Source organism: Gorilla gorilla, chromosome 6, assembly GCF_029281585.2.
Source record: "Gorilla gorilla gorilla isolate KB3781 chromosome 6, NHGRI_mGorGor1-v2.1_pri, whole genome shotgun sequence".
Classification (NCBI taxonomy): Eukaryota; Metazoa; Chordata; class Mammalia; order Primates; family Hominidae; genus Gorilla; species Gorilla gorilla.
This window is the reverse complement of record NC_073230.2, coordinates 14,683,631-14,704,089: the sequence shown is the minus strand read 5'-3', so window position 1 is coordinate 14,704,089 and position 20,459 is coordinate 14,683,631. Positions and strand designations below refer to the sequence as shown.

At 37.9% G+C, this 20,459-nt stretch overlaps 1 protein-coding gene across 3 annotated transcripts in view; it reads right to left on the bottom strand.

The window, feature by feature from the left end:
* The window catches only part of C1GALT1 (core 1 synthase, glycoprotein-N-acetylgalactosamine 3-beta-galactosyltransferase 1), a 123,808-nt gene that overhangs the window by 11,593 nt on the left and 91,756 nt on the right, over positions 1-20,459 (bottom strand). Inside the window, exon 5 of one of the 3 annotated variants that reach the window (XM_063708377.1) lies at positions 7,156-7,564. The exons of the other annotated variants lie outside the window; for them this stretch is intronic. The gene's annotated coding sequence lies outside the window, so the exon portion shown is untranslated. Of the gene's footprint in view, positions 1-7,155; positions 7,565-20,459 lie in introns of those variants that run through there. 3 annotated transcript variants of the gene reach the window in all.

Sequence of the window (20,459 nt, the reverse complement as noted above, 5' to 3'; positions counted from 1 at the left end):
TCTGGTTCAAATGCCTCTGACAGTGTAATTCAGTCCAAGTCCAAAGGCCTGAGAACCAGAGGAGTTGATGGTGTAAATCCCAGTCTAAGGACTAGAGATGATGAGATGACCCAGGTCAAGAGGTGAGGCAGGAAAAAGAGGGCAAATTCCTCCTTCCTCCACCTTTTGTTCTATTGAGACCCTCAATAGATTAGATGATGCCTACCCATGTCGGGGAGGGCAACCTACTAAGTCTGTTGATTCAAATGCTAATGTTATTTGGGAACACTCTCACAGAGACGCTTGGAAATAATGTTTAATCTGGGAACCCCATGGCCAGTCAAGTTGCTCCATGAAATTAACCTTCACAGGATGGTATTGGGAAAGAGAAATGTGATAACATGACTAGAGCTGAAAATTGAGAACCATGGTTTAACCCCTCTGGCCAGGCACGTAGCCATCTGAGCACACCTGAGGTCCTGTTGTAAGTGAAGTAGCAGAGGATGGCTGTTAGGGACACAACATCAGTGGTTACCACCACCCTGAGGGCATCTGATGCTGGTGTCCATTAACCACACTTTAAACCACTGGTTGCCAAACATCTGGGTTAAATCAGAATCATCCAAGAGCTTTAATAAGTGCAAGAGGTCTGGGCCTCCCTGATTCAGTGGGTCAGGGTTGAGGCCTCAGCATCCTGACTTTCTGAAAGCTCATTAGCTTAAAAACAAAACAAAGCAAAACAAACAAAACTCAGGTGATGCGGTGATTCTGGTGCACAGCTGGGATTGAGAACTTACTGGTCCAATCATTTAATTTCTCCGAACAGCAGTTAGAAGCCCATGGAGATAACATTGGGATAATAATAGTGTTTGTCACAGAGGGTAGGTGTGAGGTATAAATGGTTTGGTATACATAAAGTTGAAGCTCAAGCCGGCACATAATAGTTTTGGATCTCAGTCCGCCTTCCCCTTATGCCAGATGCCAGATGGTTTTAGAGGCAGATTCCAGTTTCTTCCAAAGAAAGTGTTTTTTCAAAAATAGTGACAAGTAGACTTGTTTGTCTTGGCTACTGTACTAGTTCCCTATTGCTGCAGCAACAAATTACCACAAACTTAGCAGCTTAAAATGACACCAGTTTATCATCTCACGCTTTTGTAGGTTACAACTCCAGGCAGGCTAGGTTGGGTTCTATACTCAAGAGTCTCACAGGCCAAAATCAAAGTGTTGTCAGGGCTTTTCCCTGGAGGCTTGGGTAAGAATCCACTTCCAAGCTCATTGAGAATATTGGCAGAATTCCACCCTTGTGGTTTTAAGACTGAAGTCCCTGTTTTCTTGCTGGATGTCAGCTGGGGTCCTCTCTGCTCCTAGAGGCCATCCACATTCCTTCTCATATGGTCCCCTCGATGTTCAAAGCAGCAACTCTTTAACTTCCTCTTCTGCCCCTCTTTGGAAAAGCTGATTTTACAGGCTTATGCGATTACACTAGGCCCATGCAGGCAATCTCCTTATTTTAAGGTTAATTGTACCTTATAACATAATCATAGAAGTGATATCTCAATCTTCACGGGTTCTGAGGATTAGGATGGGACATCCCTCAGGGCATTTTCAGAAATTCTGCCTACCATAGCTGTCTGTCCACTTTCCTGTTCACCCCTTTCCCCCAGTGGCTCTCATCCAGCCTTCAATCTTATCAGCTGGTATTTAGCAATCTCCAGGTGAAGTGTTAGCATCTATCATGTCTTTCACTGCAGCTCTATGTAGGTATAATCATTTCCTATGTTGGGCAAAAACCAAGGCAGGAATGACGGCACTTTCACTTGCTGCATTTGTGGGTCCCATTTACATAGAGGAATAGTAGGCTGGCCTGACCTCGAGAGGTTCGGGGCCTCAGGTATTCAAGCCTAGGATTTCAGTTAAACACAAAATGACAAACAGCAATAGGAGACAGGTGAAGGACACTGACAGGTAAGCGACACTGACAGGTAAGCACTTCTGGAGTTCAGAAGCTGTCATGAATAAAGATGATTTCAGAGCAGATGGGCCTGGGAAATCTTTCCACGGCCACTCCAATCATACTGCACTGGCAGCCACCCACTTCCCTCCTTCCTAAGCTCAATTCTACTTTTCACAGGAGCCCAAATTGGTTCTGGCAGATCTGAAATTACTGTTTTGGAGAAAGCATACCTTGTAGTTGTCCAGATAATTTTTTGGGAGTTCTCAAGCCAATACTATTTTAGTCTGCTTTTCAATCTTCAAATTGGAATATTTTTAAAATATTGAAAATCAGGCCAGGCACACTGGCTTATGCCTGTAAGCCCAGCATTTTGGAAGGCTGAGGCAGGAGGATTGTTTGAGCTCAGGAGTTTGAGACTAGTCTGGGCAACATAGGAGACCTCATCTCTACAAAAAATTTTAAAAAATGCTGGGCATGGTGGCACATGCTTGTGGTCCCAGCTGCTCAGAAGGCTGAGGTGGGAGAATCTCTTGAGCCCAGGAGTTTGAGACTGCAGTGAGCCATGACTACACCACTGCTCTGCAGCCTGGGTGACACAGTGAGACCCTGTCTCAAAATAGAAACAAACAAACAAACAAACAAATGACCAAAAATCAAAGCACAAAGAAATCTACTGGAAATGGGAGGGTCTGGGATAATCTTGAAAAACCTAAATGAAAAAAATTACAGGTTTGAAGACAGAAACTGTAGCTGAGCTTCATGGCCACTTTTTTTTACTGTCATTCTATACGGAACACTGGTATGTGGGCCAGTCCCCACTTCAAGTTTGAGGCACCCATCTTCAGCTGCTGGGAGTGCTGGCAGCTGATGACCCTCAGCTGAGTTCTTCTCAGGGAATTAAGAGGAGCTGAAGAGAGCTGTCTTGTCCAAGGTCATGGCTCCTCCCTGGGCGGTCCTCATCCAATGACTCGTAAATTTTAGGGTAGCAAGGACAGACTCCAGTAGAACAAGACCAAAGGGCTATCCTGGCTGCACAGTTTCCCTGAGGAATTGGCTTAGGCCTTTGCTAGGACTGCTTCATGGTCCAACTTCTCCTTCCACCCAATTCTGCTCCCTCCATTTCCCCATAGGCGTCAATCTCAAAGGCACTATGGGGTATCCAATCTTTTGGCTTCCCTGGGCCACACTGGAAGAAGAACTGTCTTGGGCCACACACAAAATACACTAACACTAACGATAGATGATGAGCTTTAAAAAAAATTTTTTTTAAAGAAAGTTTACAAATTTGTGTTGGGCCACATTCAAAGCCGTCCTGGGCCACATGCAGCCCACAGGCTGTGGGTTGGACACACTTGGGTCCTACAACCTTCCTGTATGCTCATCTGTGGCTAGCAATAGAGTTGAGCAAGTCTCATCAACCTTGCTAGAGGCCTTCAACACATGTGCCTGTGTGTATGTGTCCATGTGCACATGCGTCTGTTTTCATGTTAAATTGACAATAAATGGGCAAACGATCTAACAGTTTAAAATATGATTGGAAAGGAAATTTTTTAGATTTTAGAATCCCATCACAAGCTTCAATTTTTCTTTTTAAAGTGTCAATTTCATCCCCGCAAAAAACAGTTACAAAAGCGAACAATTGAAAGATGAAAATTTCAGAGAGGCTTAAGTGTGTGAAATTCCTTTCGTTCAACGATGCACTAGAGATATCTGCATTTGAGCACAGTCATGATGAGGGGTAGATTGTCAGCCATAGTTAGCTATCCAGGATATGACATTTACAGAATAATGGCATTATGTCAAAGTTCAAATGAATACCATGTTCAAATGAATACCATTTAAGAATGCCCCACTATCTTTGGAAAAATGGCTCAAGGAAATTATTTCCCAGAAATCCATCTTACTTCTCATGAGGAGCAGTTGGTTGAGGTAGTGGGGAATGTGGCCTGAAGAGGTAGCTCTGATGAAGTGCTGCTCCTCAGGTTGTAACTGGGCCCCTCTGTAGAGCAGCATGTGCACTGACTCACTGACTTCCAGTGGGGATATTTTAAAGTGTTAATTTCACTGAAATTGATATGCTGTTGCTAAGCTAGTATTAGAAAACTTCCCAAGAGAAAAATAGATAGTATGTAAGAATAGGACAAGGTGGAATTAGTCTGGATATTAAGACGTGAGATTCACATATGTAAGTATCCACTTGTTTCATGTCCCAAGATACCCAATTCTATGAATATTTTGTAGGTCTTCTGATATCTTTGGTTTTCATGTAAATTGGGATAGTTTGAAAAGAGCACTCCTTAATTCAACCTTAAACAGTTTAGGGCATCAGGTGCTCTTGAATGTGGTGGGAAACTAATAAAGCCAGTTATGTATGAGAGGTTGAGTGGAAGGTTCTGGTTTCCTGTGATATTACATCTTGGGCAAAATGTATCTTGGGGACCAGGCCACCTTTGTAAAATCAACAGATTGGCCATAAGATTAAAAATTATGACTCAGGAGTCATGCACCCAGAGGTTACAAGATTACTAACCTCCCCAATTGCTCCTGTAGATAACATTACTACTATAAAACCTAAGATTGGTGCTTGAGATATCTTTTAGACCCTGCATTCTGATGGATCAGCTGGCACCACCCGGAATGGTAAACCAACTCATCTGGTCTTGTGGCCGTGGCCCCTACCCAGGAACTAACTCATGCCTGCCAAACTGTCTTTAAAAAATCCTGGCCTCCAAATTTTGGGGGAGGCTGATTTAAATAATAGTAAAATTCTGGTCTCCTATTTAGCTGGCTCTATGCATATTAAAATCTTTCTCTATTGCACTTCCCTGTCTTTACAAATTGGCTGTATCTGCGCAGCAGGCAAGATGAACTGGTTACAATCTCATTTGATTCTTTAAGGATAATACTTTGCTAAACTCTGAGACTTCTTTACCTCACTATGATGTTGGTCAGCAGAAGGTCAGTGGGGTTCTTAGATTTTCATTTGTATATACACCATTGCCACCATGTGGGGCAGCATAGATTTTATGGCTTCCATAAGGTGTAACAGATTCATTCATCCTATTCAAAAGGCTACTGACATATTCTTGCCAAAGACAGAATTCAACCAAAAATAACTAGAAAATGTAACTGAATACCAAAAAAAAAAACAGACAATAGACCTAGACCAATAGGGGATCTTGATAATGTGACTATCCAACATGGATTCTATAATGATTATGCTTAAAATGTTTAAGGAAATAAAAATTAAGATTGAGAACATTGGCAGAGACCTGGAAATATAAAAAATAACCAAATGGAAATTCTAGAATTGAAAAACTTGATAAATGAAATCAAGAACTCAACAGATGGGCTTAACAGAGAACAAATAATACCAATAAAACTTCTTTATTTTTTTGACAAGAGTCTCGCTCTGTTGCCCAGGCTGGGGTGCAGTGGCACGATCTTGGCTCACTGCGATCTCCACCTCCCAGGCTCAGCTGATTCTCATGCCTCAGCCACTCAAGTAGCTGGGATTATAGCTGTGTGCCAACACGCCTGGCTAATTTTTGTATTTTTAGTAGAAATGAGGTTTCATCATATTGCCCAGGCTGGTCTCAAACCCCTGGGCTCAAGGGATCCACCCGCCTCGGCTTCCCAAAGTGCTGGGATTACAGGCGTGAGCCACTGCACTTCGCTGCCACAAAACTTTTCATTACAGAAGTTACTGAGTGACCTCCCCCAAACTCTACAAATTCCCACAAGAAGCTTAGCCTCCAAAAGGCGAGTTCGTTTGCCCTGGACAGTTCATGGCTTTATCTTTGGTGAATGGGCATTTGTTGTCTTTGAGTTATGTTCTTTACTTCCAAGTCCTTATCCTTAATTGGTCATTTTGGATCGACATGTCTAAAAAGTATTATCAGCTCTCTGTAGTTAAGTTGGAGAAGCCATCTCTATACACTGAGTTCCTGCGGGCAGGATTGTATCTTTTCCTCTCTGCAATCCCAGGACCAGCAAAATACCTGGGGGCAAATCAGTCATTCCTATGAATGTAATAGGACTTGAAGAGTAGAAGGAAAGTGAGGGAAGGGTTAATGACAGACTTCAAAAAAACCAAACCCTAGGTCAGGGCCTGGCCTAAGCAACACTTCAAAGTTGCTTCTCCTCTCAAAGCAGTTTCTTCTGTCTGTGCTTCCCCTAGTTCCTCACCACACCCTCAGTCTGGCTAGTCCTCCCTTCATAATGACAGGTCAGAGATCCTTACTGAAAGATACGGTGTTTATTCTCTGTGAGAGTAATATGTAATAGTAAGCGGGAGATTTCACGCAACACCTGATTGGTGATGATGGAGAAGGGGGCCGGTCTTTTTCCACTTCTCTAATGGCAATATTTTCTCCCAACTTGCTTGCATGTTTACAGCAAGCTTAAGTGTATAGCTAAATTTTACCCATTGGAAATTATGGGGATCGCAATATGCAATTTAAGTAAGTAACTCTTTAGTTACTTTGACCCAACTAAAATACTAAAGCAGAAAAAAAAGGGGGTGAACCAAGTTGCAGACCTCTTCCTGCAAGCAATGTAGTGAGGTAGAAAACGGGATCAATGTACTTGTGTTCCCTCAAGATACATCTCCCTTCTCCATCCAAACTGTTGAACTAAATGAAGAGTGAGGTCCTTGAGGAATGAGCTTTTCCCCGTTTTGTTAATGGGGGAGGCTAATATTCCTAAAAGATAGCTCTAAAATGTTGTCAGAACAGTCAAGAGTTAACAGCAATTGTCCATGGCTCTAGAAGCCTGATTGTTACTTGTCAAATTGCTTCCGGTGTTCTTTCCCACATGAAAGAGGGGGGTGACTGACTGGCTATTAGGGCAATAGGGGATTTGATGTCTGTTTTACCACACCCCAGCCTCCTGGCTGTGATTTTGATTTATATTAAAGCTGACAAAATGAATCAAACGTTTGCTGACCTTGTGTATATAGAATAGCTTGCGTTGGATCTTGAGAGAAATTACCTGTTGGAGAGGTGAAAGAGAAAGTTACCATGAACACTCCTGATTTTATTTTATTTTTTATTTTATTTTTTTTTTTGAGACGGAGTCTCGCTCTGTCGCCCAGGCTGGAGCACAGTCGCGCGATCCCGGCTCACTGCAAGCTCCGCCTCCCAGGTTCGCGGCATTCTCCTCCTTCAGCCTCCTGAGTAGCTGGGACTACAGGCGCCCGCCTCCGCGCCCGGCTAATTTTTTTTTTTTTTTTGTATTCTTAGTAGAGACGGGGTTTCACCGTGTTAGCCAGGATGGTCTTGATATCCTGACCTCGTGAGCCACCCACCTCGGCCTCCCAAAGTGCTGGGATTACACGCGTGAGCCACCACGCCGGGCCAAACACTCCTGATTTTAATACATCATGCCATAGGATGAAGTTAATTTTTAGCTCCGTTGAGAGGAAACAACTACCATCCTGCCGCATAGTAGAGTGTCTGGAGAAAAACAGTGTCAGCTGAAACCTCTACTGTCTTTAATTTCATTAAAAAATTAATCTCATTGATGCCATCAACTGTGCTTCTGGGTAAAGTCGCTGGTTCACATTTTCAGTTTCAATTTCCCTTGCTTCTCTTGCTTCAGTTTCAGTAGCAACAGGAAGTTTGGATAATTCTATATCATTTAAATGTGAAGAGGAAGAAAGAAAACCCTTTATAAACACATCCTGATGAGTGAGTGTCAGAAAATTCTATGCAGAGACGTGGAGTAATCAAAGAGCAAATTCAGAAAATATTCTCTAAGTTTAGGATTTGTAGACTACTGAATTATAAATTTATACTGATTAATACATAGCAAAGGTTACATTAATATATGAAATCATGAATTTATATTATCTTGAGGTGACTGACCCTATGAGGTCACTTATAAATTGATTTTATGAGCACATAACACTTTATCTCTTTCCACTCTCTAAGTCTGTATATTATTAAAATACAGAAGACTAGACTTGATGTGTTTCGAAACTTCAGGCGCAGGTTAAGTTCCACCACTCAGTTCTGCTTCACTTATTCTCACTCAGAGTCACTCAACCTCTGAACACGTTTTTCATTTGGTCAACTTATTTGAGCATATGTCCAAGTAGCCTGAGTGGGTCTAAGTATAAGACATGAAATAAAGAGCTTGACATGGCAGAGACTGTCAGACTTTCAGAGAGAAAAAACACTGTTTACTTAAGAATCTCAGAAATAGCTGGTCATGTCTAAGTTAGGGTCACTAAGAAAATACAGGCGATTTCACTTTGTATTTCCCCCATTCCTTTCCCCCTTCCATTTCCGAAATTTGGTATTTTGAAAAGGATGAAGATCGATTTGAAAGTAGCTGACTTTAAAAAGGAACATAGTAACAGGAAATTATAAAGTAACATTCTGTTAGGTTTCAAGGCTGATTTGGGTAACAAGCTGACCACAGCCCTAAGACATGCTTGAAACCCTTAGTGCAGGGAGACAAAATAGGAACAGGGCTGAGCCTGATGCGGCCTCATTTGGGTTTGGTTGTTGCTGCCCCACTTGTAAAAACAATACAGACTGCGAAATAGACAGTCGTCCCTCAGTATCCTTGGGGTACTGGTTCCAGGACCCCCTCTGATACCAAAACCCATGGATGTTTAAATCTCTTACATAAAATGGTATATAGTATTTGCATATAACCTATGCTTATCCTCTTGCATACTTTAAATCATCTCTATAATACCTAATACGAATGCTATGGAAATAACAGTTATACTGTATTGTTTATATTTTTGTCACATTATTTTTTATTGAATATTTTTGATCCACGATTGGCTGAATTCATGGATGCGGAACCCACAGATATGAAGGGCCTGACTGTACTAACTGACACCAGATCATTAGGCAGTTCTCTTACTGGGGCTGCAAAAATGTACTAACTGACACCAGATCATTAGGCAGTTCTCTTACTGGGGCTGCAGATCCAAAATCCAGACCACGTTTCTCTGAGTAAAGGTGTAATTTCCTCGGAAAAGACTAAATGTTTTCACTGCCAGCTTCCCAGGGGAGAGGCTGGTTCAGCAGGAATTTTGGGAGGAGGGTGTCCAGAGTGTTAGGTGAGGGGAAACCTTCCTCATTTCTTTTAGTGCAGATGTCAATTTGGCTCCAATTCTAAAGAAGTGCTGATAACTGAAGGTTTCTAGTGGGGTAGCTGAACTACCTTTGGTGACCTGGAAACAGGCAGCAAAGAGGGCAGAGCACCAGCCTGGTAAGGGTGGAGAGGATTCCACTGGAGCTTGGCCGCTCTCATAAAGTACTATCTGGACCCTTTCTTTCATTATTCTGGAACGGTCAGGAAAGTCTGGTCTCTACTGTGGGCAACAAAGAGGAAAATAAGTCTTTTCCCCAGGGTCAAACAAGATGACAGAAGTCACCAGCAGAAGACGGTAGTGCCCACTGAAGCAGCAAGTTAACTGGAGTCACTGTCCCAAGGAGGCAGCCCAGGAATGGGCAAGAGGGCAACCCATTTCTGGGTACACATTACACACTGTACCCTGGGAACCGCTGAGGATCACGAGGGGAATATTTTAAGGGTGGCTATTTCTGCCAATAATGCTGGAAAGCATTCATGGCATAATGCCATGATATGTAGCAGAATCCACCACAGTGTCTGTACGAAATGTTTAAGTAGGTAATTCATTCTGTCAGTTATTAAGTGTTATGAATCCGAAATCATTAAAACAATGTACTGCAGAAGAAATAGGCAGATAAGCAGACCAGAATACAGTTTATACACAAACCGATAATGAAATATCATGTGGTAATGGTGATTTAAAATAAATGTTGAAAGAAAGGATCGTCAAATAAAGTGTATTACAACAAACGGGCAGCCATTTTCCTACCTCACTCCATATAAGAAAATAAATTCTGGAGGGATCAAAAATATAAAAACAAAAAATGAAACTTATGAAACTTATGAAAGTAAGAGGAAAACATAAGCATATTATAAATAAACCTTGGTGTGAGCAAGACACACAATTCAATAGCCCTAAGAAAAGATTAATTGGTTTGTGTGGGGAAAAAACAAGTACGAAATAATCATAACAGTTCTAATACATATAAACTAAGCCAATATTCAGAGAGTTTATAAAAATTTTTAAAAACCCTAGTAATTCAATATTAAAAACTGGCTAAGATGAAATGCAAATTACCAATGTATTAAAAAACTCAAACCTTAAGTACAAATCAACAATTATCAGATATTAATGCAGTGATAAAACTAGTAAGTTCAATAATCAAAAACTTTGGTAAAAGGGGCAGGAAAATATACTCACAAATGTTGAGTAGTAGTATAAGGTAGTACAGTACAGTTTAAGAAGGCAATCTGGCAGTATCTATGAATATTTAAATGCATACATTCTTTATCTCAGCAGTTCCTTGCTAGGAACTTATCCTATGGCTGTACCCACACTATCATTTCAAGGATGTTCAGTGCAGCAGTAATTATAATAAAAGTATCCAACTCAATTATCAATAGAGGAATGGCTTTAAAATTGTGGCACATCCATACAGAGATCTAGTTAACTATTAAAAAGAATTATCTCTAAGTTATTAAACAGTAAGCAGAAAAGGCAAGGAGCAGAATGATGTGTTTAGTTTGGAAATGAGTAGTACAGTTCTGTTATTTTCTGTTTATGGCTGGACAAAGGGACTGCTGGGTGGGGCTGTAGTAGATTACAGCTTTTCATTTTATATTCATTCTCTTTTACCAAGCACATATATTACCTTTGTATAAAAACTTAAAAATATTTTTAACAGGAAAGACATTATCCTCAAACCATGCAGTAATGCCCAACTTGAATATATTTATTCAAGATCTAAGGAAGGAAATTTCAGGGGTACTGGAGTTATTGAAAAATAAACCTAAAAACATGCCAATGAAAGAAAATGGCTCTGGGTCTCAGAAAAAATGGTACACTGACTGCACCTGGGAAAAAACTGGAACTCTAGAAGAATGAAGTTAACTGGGCTTTGGCAAATTTGTGAATATATCGACTCTTTCACATGAAGTTGTACCTGAGCCTTATTCTTTAAATCCAGTTCAAATGCCACAATTTCTTTGAAACTTCTCAGATCCCTAAACACTTAATATACAGTCCTCTTATAGTTCTTTGTAAATACCTCTATCATAGTCCTGAGGAGGCTATTTGTTCACTGGCATGTCAGCCCCCAACCCAAATGTGAGATCCTTCAGGCAAGCCTTAACCACAGGTTTCGTCCTCCTTTCTCTTCTATAGCTGACAAACCATGAGCGTGGTGAAAGTTTGTTGAATGGGTGATTTAATGACTGGAGGAAAAAAAAGAGCTGTTGCTTTTTTTGGATTTTAGGATAGAAAACTTGTAACTTGACATGTAAATTAATTATTAACTCGACACAGTTTTCTCCTTACCAGTGTTAGGAACGACCCTACCTTTTTTTGTCCTCAGAGATCACTTGTTGCTTCAGTAACCAAGAGCACTGAGACATACCAAGTGACAGTGCTTTGGAATGTCTAATGGTCACTGTAGAGAAAAGGAACCTGAGCTCTCCTCCCTAATAGCAAATACACACAATCTTCTGCCCACACTTGAGGTTTTGTTCTTTTTCTGGACTATATTCTCCAACATAAATGGGAGGTTTTTTGCCTGATGGTGTATGATACGTGGAGTTCAAATCAAGATTTTCTCAAGCAGAAAACCTGTTTAGGAGTCCCTCCATATCTATGAGAAAAGCATTTTGTTTAGAGGTCTCCATAAAAATGAAACAGAAGAAAGTAGGGGGCATATGGAGAACTTTTCTTCATAGTGAAAGGATGCTCACCATTTATTTCCTTTTAATTGATATATAATGTACATATTTATGGGGGAGAGAGTAATATTTTGATACATACAATGTATAGTAATTGTATAGTAATCTTTTTAAACTTTTTTGTTGTGGAGATGGAGTCTTGTTGCCCAGGGTGGACTTGAACTCCTGAGCTTCAGCCTCCTGGGTAGCTAGGACAACAGGCATGCAGCCACTACACACGGCTTTGTTATTTAAAAAAAAAAAAAAATCCTATTATGTCCCAGGCACAATTGGAAACAAGACAGATTTGATCTCTGATAACAGTGCCCGGCAACTATTAGGATCGTTCCTAGAATCTCTTTGCAAATGGTGGGAAAAGGCAGGGACCAAATATGTGAGTTCTATCTAGCAGTACAATGGGTCAAAGAAAAACAGAAAGAATGAATAAGATCTAGTATTTGATAGCACAATAGGGTGACTATAGTCAATAATTGCATATTTAAAAATAAAGAATATAATAGGATTGTTTGTAACACAAAGGATAAATATTTCAGGGGATGGATACTCCATTTTCTATGATGTGATTATTACTTATTGCATGGCTGTATCAAAGTGTCTCATGTACCCTATAAATATGTACACCTACTATGTACCCACAAAAAATTTTGTTAAAGTACACAGCTCAGGTTGTTGAGGGAAGATAAGAAATTGCATTTAGTACAAAGACCACTAACCTGGGAGTCAGGAAAATTGAGTTCTGTTGCCACTTCTGGCATTATTTGTGTCATTTTTCTAAACTTTAACATCTCTAGATCTGTTTCTGAATCTTTCAAACGAGGTGTTAGAACATCTGTAAGCTCTAGAAATCAGTAGTCCTATATTTTTATGTGGGAAAGGGCTCAGTGTCTTCTATTTCCATGAATAAGAGAATAAGACAAGCCAGAACAGATCTAAGAAAGATATGAAAATAATCTGACACAAGGCTTTGAGAATAAATAGTAACTTCTGAGTACTCTTCACCCTTGGAGTAGAAGGAGAGAAGGATGCTAAGATGGATCCACATGAGGCTGCTGGTCCTTTGTATGGGTCAACTATTTACCGCTCTTTAAGATGGATACCTCCTTCATCTACCCTCATTATGAACTAGTTCAGCAGTCTTTATACCCTTGATTGAAGAAAGTAATTTCTTAGGGCAAGATAAAAGAATCCAAATCAGCTTTGAGATCTTTCCAGCTCATGTGTGTACCTGCTTACCTCTACTGCTGCTTAAGAATGTCTGTGGACATTCTTCACCACTGGTTGTAAAAACCCTAGGGAGCCAGGGCCAACAGCTTTTTTTCCCACTTTACTTCTCTAAACTATGACAGTATAAACATGATTTTTTAAAAGTTCAAAAAGGAAAACAGTGAATTGTTGAATTTCTTTCCAATCCTAGTACCCTTCCCCAAAGGTACGGCCAACAGTTTTTATATATTCATACATTTATAAGTTAAATCATATTTATCCTTATTTGACATCATATCTATGTTTGGTCTTAATTCTACCATCTATTTTAAATTCCCCCTTTAGCTCTCTTATATGGCCTGTGTTATCTTTAATTTTGTGTTTTCATTTTAATAGTTATCAGGCTTACAGTTTTGGTGATTACCTTCATAACTATTCAGAATATTACATCCCTATTTCTTGATATATTATCAATTTTATAAAATTTCTATTCTGAAAAGTAAAACCAATTAGGGCATGTATATATTACCTCTTGTCTTTGATATTCTATTTTCTAACTTGTTAATCATCTTTTCTATATCAAGATTTATAACATTTCAATATGCTTCTATAGCCTTATTTAAATAATTCTATAGCTACATAGTTAAATAATTAACCACCACCAGTCCTGTTCTCAATGTTTGTCCATTTATCTCTTTAGATGGGCTTCATCACCTAGATTTTTCAAGAAGTGTCCACCCTGACTCTTTCAATTTACCCTTCCATTTGCAATCACTTGGCTTCTTCCTCCCCCAAGAATCTGGTAGACTTTGCTTCACTCTGCTTTAGCACTGAATGTTGCTACAGAGAAGCCTAAGTCCAGTCCGTTCTTCCTCTCTCCATCTCCCCCTCCCAAAGAAATCACTCAATTTTGTTGCTGCTAAGATGACATTCCCCTCTCCCTGCCCCCAGGACAATTTGCAGATTTTGGCCAGATCAAGAGCAACTGTATTTTTTTAAAATTATAATGTTAAAATTAGCATTTGTTACACGATCTCACTTTAATAAAACCATTTCTATCTATTTAGCTTACTATCCAATTTATATTTATGCATTAATTGGAATTACTTTGGAGGGTGGTGGGCTCTGGGGTCCTTTAAAAATTTTCATCTTTGAAATGGTCATCTGCAATGAATGTTTAAGTTTTTTTTAAAATAATGGAGCTTATCACTTTTTTAATGGAAAGATGACTTATCTAGTAAAAGTTGGTAGTAAATACACAAGATACAATGATGCGTACTTTTTTGTACGTCTTGAAGAAAAACTAACACAAAAGAAAAATGTTAAATGTTTAAAAGGAGGAAACAGTTTCTCAAACACCTCCTCTTGATTCTGACAACTTGGGTGGCTTAATGGGCTTATGTCATAGAAATGGCATTTTCCCCCCTCCATATCAGGATACTTCATAAACTTTAACAAGAATAAGCCAGAAGTTTTCTTAGCAATATGAATTAAGAGTATAAAAGCCAATGAATGATGTGGATGGAAGTTTTTACATGGTTATGGCTGCATATGGAAATGAAATGCTTTAAATGGCCCCTTTCGAGAAGAGTCTCTTGCTTCACACACTCCATTCTTTCTTCTATGTAACATCTGGTACTTTCAGTTCCCCTTTTGTGTAAAGTGCTGGAGGTTAACAAAATACAGTAGTTCCCCCTTAACCACGGGGGGGATACATACCAAGATCCCCAGTAGATGCCTGAAACAGTGGATAGTACAATCCATCCACCAGGATTGTAGTAAGAATTAAATGGGATAATGCAACGTAAAACAATTAGCACATTGCCTGAGAGTATAACTCTACTGCACACACCTACTTTTTTGGGTACTTTGCTACTAATAGAAGGTGAGTTCCTTGACAGCAACAAATATAATTTGCCACTTTATCCCTATTATCTAGCTCAATACTTTTAGTAGGCACTCAAATGTTGGTTAAATGATTTGGAGCTAAATTGTCTGGAGTTTAGGTAAGGAATAGCAATTTTTTAAAAAGGGAATACATGCTAGGTCAGGCTGTGGAAGGTCACATAATCTGAGGATATATTCATTTTATTCAACAGGTCATAGTGACCATTTTTAAGATGTGAGAGAGGACTGCCTTAATATTGAACACTGAAATCTTTTATCTATAAAGATTAAGTTTTTCTCCCCACCGGTTTTCAGGTATTTAAGCACCCATATTTTCACTGAGTAGGTTCTAGAAGGAAACATTTCCTTAAGAAAGAGGAAACTGCAGGATAATGCGGGCATCGATTCTTTGAGTGCTATCTCTTCTTTCTTTCAGCAACTTCTAGGCTGGTGAGGGAACTGAGGTTCACAAAAGATACACAATTTTTTAAAAAGTCTTAAACACATCCATTTTGATAGAAAATAGAGGCAGCCGGGCATGGTGGCTCATGCATATAATCCCAACACTCTGGGAGGCCAAACTGTTTAAAGACCAGCCTGGGCAACACAATATGACCCTGTCCCTACTTAAAAAAAAAAAAAAAAGAGAATGGGGGCAATAAAAAGTCTTAAGGAACTAAAGACTTGCTGCTGCCAATTACAAGAAAAAGAAAGGGTAAAAGAAAAAAACATGGAATGAGAGATGAGTAGGAGAAGGTTCCAAGAGCTATAAATTCAAAGGCCAAAAAAGAGAGAAATTCAGTCAGGCAAGTAGGTTTGTAAAAATTACTTTAAAAATCAGGAATTATATCTGTGGCCAATTATTCTAAACACATAGTTACCTTCACTTCATCAAACAAACCGCTTATTATATAAACCTAATCAACATGAAAATACAGTGGTTTTAATACTTCAATTACATTAAAAATCCAGTTATTAAAATATCATAACCGTCCTTTTTGTCTCTGACATATACACACCCACACTCACCTACCCACACCCCACCAAAAAGTAGAAAAACAAGGAAGACAGTTATGTGTAGAACTAAAGGAAAAGTTGAGTATTACTTCTCTTCCAAACCTATGTTCTGGATTTTATCACCACCTTTCCACAATCTAACAATTAGACAAGAAAATTAATAAGAATGAACTGTTAGAGGTATAGAAGGGGAGACAATGCAGTTCAGGTAGTTCTATGAAAAAAAATTGAAGCTTAAGAAAGTCAAAAACTGATCAGTTGTAAAAATGAAGACACTGTACCCAAATTAGTTCTATGATAGCACATCATTCAGCAGTTCTAGAAATGAAGAAGTACTGTTAATCTTTCACTAGGCATTCATTAGAAAAGCCAAAGAGCCTAAGTTCTAGGATTGAATCTCATTTTTTAAAATATGAGTATTTTGTTATTTCAAAGTAAGCTGTTGTATTAACCTGCACTATACAGGGGCAATATATAAGAAAGTATATAATGCCCTGGACAAATTTTCAGTCCTGGAGAAAAGCAATATTGATAATAATACAAGAAACACTAGCACATTTTGTAGAAGAAATGCAACACAGAGACAGTTTTAAGTTCTAGGCAGCAATACAAAATGCGTTAATTAGTAATAAACTCATGGCAAAACAAAGTTCACTTCTGTTTTACTAATACAGATGTATCTGGAGAATGCCAATGTTGCTGAACTTATTCAACTTTAGTAGTTAAATGTTAGTTCATTCTTAACCACTAAAAAAATTTCCCTTGAACAATCCATATTGTCAGCATTATTAGACTTTAAGACGACCACTATGTTGAGCTCTGTAGAGTACTTCCCTTTAACAAGGAGATAAATTCAGCAAGAATCTTCTTGTATCCTTTCCAGTACTATGAAGTCACACCTTTGGAAAACTTAAAATAGGTTTAATTGTATATATTTAGGTAAATATTATCTACTTTCCAATGACTTAACAATTATCAGTACAGCTAGTTGGAAAATATTTAGCTTTCTGAATATGTTAAATTATACAACTCTACTACTAAAGTAGTATGAAGTGGTATTTATCTCCTCAGCTTTTCTAAAGCTGTCTAATCCAAATAACAGTGTGTAATGCATGCTTGCGTGTGCACACACACATGCTAATAACATACTGGGTAGCAGATTACTGAAAAATCAAGACATATAGGCTAGACTCAAGGGCCTTATGGAATTTGTAACTGTTTGCCTAGAAAGAGATAAAATACTAGGTCTATTTTTATTCATATTCTGAAACTCCCAGACAAATCTATCAATACACCTGAGCTCTGGATGAAGTATGCCTAAAAACACAAAGTTTTTTAGCCTACAGTTTACATTTCAGTAAGCCTTCACATATACCTACAGCATGATTAAGCAAGGGTGGAAAGTTTTTTTTTTTTTTTTTTAACACATAGTTGGAGCAAATAATTTCATAGATAAAAGTAACTTCTGAAGTATATAAAATGTCTGTTGTTCAACATTCAAGTCTCTGCTCAAATGTTACTTCCTAGTCTTCCTTAATACCCCATCCAGAAAATTGTTCTGATAATAGTTTTATTTTCCTAATACCACTCTATGAAATACTTGGTTTATTCATCTACTAGCTTATTTTCTAACTCTAGAATTAAGACATCCTGTATGTCTTGCTCACCACTGTATTTCTAGCAGATGCCTGGCATAAGTATTTGTTGAATAAACTAATTTCTCAGTGTATGAGATAGATCAAAATATACCAAGGAGCACAGAAGCAATCTCTCTCTAAATATATGAGATTCTCTCCCCTCCTCCACCCCCACCCATCTAGACACACTTACCTAGACTACAGTGTTTCTAATTTTTTTACAGTATATTATTATCAGAGGTGGAATATTTTGTTGCTTTAAAGTAAATAATACATATATTGCAGTAAAACTTACGAAAGCCTATTCAAACTAAATAGCTTTGATGGGAAAACAATTTTAAACTTTTGGAAAAATAACCCCAAACTACCCATAAAAGACAACATTCATCTCACAACTTTTATATTGGTTAAAAATAATCAGATGAAACAACTTTGAACATGGCAATTTATTTTATGCATTATTTAAATCCGCTGTTTAAAAATGTTCAAAAGGCACTTCAAAAAACATTTAAAAATACATTTTTCTGACTTAATGGTGATCACTTAAAAATAAGCAAGTCACCAGACATTTTTAAACCATAACACCATTACCTTAAATAATTTTTAAATTCCAAAACACCAACATTCACTATGTAGTACAACACACTGCTTAGCAGTAAGATTAGTTTCCCTCTAATAATATACTTCATGTAGATTATTAATTTGCAGGGCCCTGCAAAGTTATTAAAACTTAATATAAACTGAAAACTAGAGAGGTAAGGGAGTTGAAATAGAGCAAAATTCAACTCTAAAACTTTAATGTTGGTTTCTCTAAAGAGAATTTGTAAAATTCCTTATTCTAGCCTGTATTAAAGTTTTTATTTCAAATCTTATATATAAACACTTTTAAAAAAATCAACAGAGGTTACATTAACATTTAGCATAAAATCTACCACAGGTTGCCTCCCAGATTGCTTCAGTATGTTTCTGTCAGGCCTACTATAAAGTAGAAAAATAAAACGAGTTTTGTTTTTTGTTGTTGTTTTTGAGAAAAGGGTGAGTGGAAGAACCCAAATAACTTTACTTCCTTTAATAATTGTAGACATAGAATTAATTTAAAATTATAGATTTTTAAGTAGGGCAAGTATCTCGAGAGCCAGCAGGCATTATTCTTAGACTTTTACTTTCAATTTCATAGGGAACCCTAGTTAGTAGGTTTAAAATTATCAATTAAGTAATAAAAATTCTAATCACTATTAACAGCCAAATTAACCCTGTGAAGGCAGCATTTAAGAGTAACTAGAAAATGGAAGTTAGTAATAAAGCAAACAAAGAAGGGCAATAAACACCAGGCAGAAACTGTCAAAGAATTATAGTCTAATGAACTGAAAATTTAAATGGCAAATAAAATGCTAGATGTAATTTAATCAAGGGATTCTTTCAAGTACAGTGCATCAACCTGGTAGTAACTATAGTTTGACAGTCTCAAAGAAGTGAAAACTTAATATTCAAGAAAATTGTGAAAATAACCAGTTAGCAAATTTACTGCTCAAATCCAATTGCATATTCAAAAAATATTAAGAGCTGATCAGTGATTTATTTTCATACCTCATTACAGTAAGAAAAAGCCCTCTGAAATTTATATTTGAAAGCAAACTGGGACAAAAATCTGCTTTATCTATGAACTTCCCACTAGAAAATACAAGCATACCATTATTAGAGAACATAAGACATCAAAAGCCTTATGTTTTAAAACCATACTGAAATCATTTACCAAATAACAAAGATCTTAATCTAAAAGATAGTGAATACATCATCATCATGAAATGTGGTTTTATGTGCTCTATGAAGTACTTGGAGAATTGCTTTTTTATTTTTCTTTTGCTTTATTAGGCCACACAAAACAGAATGAATTAGCAGAAAAATGTATGTTATAAAACAGCATTTACTACTTCAATTTAATTTTTTTTTTTACTAACAATTGTGGACCTTTTTGATGACACTTATGTATGTTTTTAATAAATTATGTACTTATTAGTACTTAATGAACCCTTCCTGCCTCAATATAAAATTACTAAACTTGGAGAATTACAGATTTTATTGTGGGCCCTGATGTTAGTCACTTTGGAGAAGCTAAAAATTTGGCCAAAATGAATGATCCAATGATCCTTTAAGTTATCTTTATTTTATATTTAATATAGTATGATCCTGGACTACACTGATTTAAAACATGCTTTTTGAAAAATGTCTTAGTAATGGGGCAGTAATCTTCAGTGTGTTTCAAACACTACTTGCACCAAAATCATGTAGGTTGTTGGGTACTGGTTCTCAAACTAGGATAAGAAAGACACCTGCAGAGTTTGCTTAAACACAACTGCTAGCCCCTGCCCCTGCCCCTGCCCCTAGAGTATCTGATTTAGTAGATCTGAGATGAGGCCCTGAGAGAGGCTGCATTTCCAACAAGTTCCCAGGTGACGTTAATGCTGTTTGTTGGGACCACACTTTTGACAATCACTGCCCTAGAGTATCTGGTAAGAATGCATACTCTTGGGCCCCATGCTTAAATTTGAATTTCTGAGATTGGGGTCTTCAGATCTGCATTTAACAACATCCTGGGCAAGTGTGAGAACCACAGTTTAAGAATCACTGTGACAATTTGGCTGGGTTAATTTGACTATTACTGGCCAATGCATCAGACGTCATATATCATATACATAAAAATGGAAATAATGCTAAATGAATAGCCCCAAGCCTGATACGGTTCAAATGAACACACAGGGTTTTGAATATGAATCCTACCTCTGTTACTTACTAGCTTTGTGATAGTGACAAAGTTACTTTAATTCTCTGAGCCTCAGTTTCCTTATCTATAATATGGGTATAACACCCAAATTTTGAGGATTAACACTATTTATTATACACAGATTATCTAAGCACAGTACCTAGCATACAGTTGGCACTGGATAAATACTAGCTATTACTTATTTCTT